We start from the raw sequence: 893 nt of genomic DNA on the forward strand, positions 1-893 counted from the left end.
ACGTCATTTATCAATCTAGAATATAAATAGTTAACGTCACCGTGGTTCGATGCATTCTGAAAGAAATAAAGAAATACCACACTTAATATAGAAAGAAAAAGCATCTGTGGGCATACATGTGCACCAATGTACACATAGATCTTGTTCACATCTGTTTTTTGTTTATTTGTTTGGGAATACTTACCGCCATATTGAATTTTTTATTACACATATATTCCACAAAAACAAAAATATCACCGGTGGTTGATTGAACCTTTAATCTTGGCTGTTCCTGTTCAAGCTTGCAAAGACGTTTGACGGGGATTATCATTATTCTGTTACCTCCTGAAGGAAACTGCTTCGGAATCGCACCAAATGCTTTCCGGGACTTGTTTTTAGAAGATCACAGTGCTTTCCGAGGTTCTAAAAATTTCAAAATGGCGATTTTGACTTAACAAAAAAAGCCTCGAATGACTCCAAAAAACGGACTATCTGATGGAACAGAAAGGTGTGATGCTTCACAAGCTCCTAAAAGCGGCTGAAAACGTTCATTCTGATCGCTACTGAGAACAAATGATCAATTTGAACCGAAAATCAATTTATTATTATTATTATTATTTATTTATTACAAAACAAAAATATAATATTTCGCTGTGTGGGTCCACTACATTATCACATCCGAGCCATGGGCTCGAGGGGCTCTAATTGTAGTGAACAGCGTTTCACTCTGCTCCTTGTTGGTGAGGATACTTAAGCTAGTTTTTGGTGATTACTATAATGTCAATTGTATATAATGCGCCTTTCTCGAATTACTTTAAAGGAGCTGTGTTGCTTCTGTTTTATACTTCGTTTAAAGTTATGTAAAGAGTCAAGAGTTGGTGCCAGTGGGCTTAGAAAAAACCTCCGTGGTGAAT

The sequence above is a fragment of the Anopheles bellator genome, chromosome 2, assembly GCF_943735745.2.
Source record: "Anopheles bellator chromosome 2, idAnoBellAS_SP24_06.2, whole genome shotgun sequence".
Classification (NCBI taxonomy): Eukaryota; Metazoa; Arthropoda; class Insecta; order Diptera; family Culicidae; genus Anopheles; species Anopheles bellator.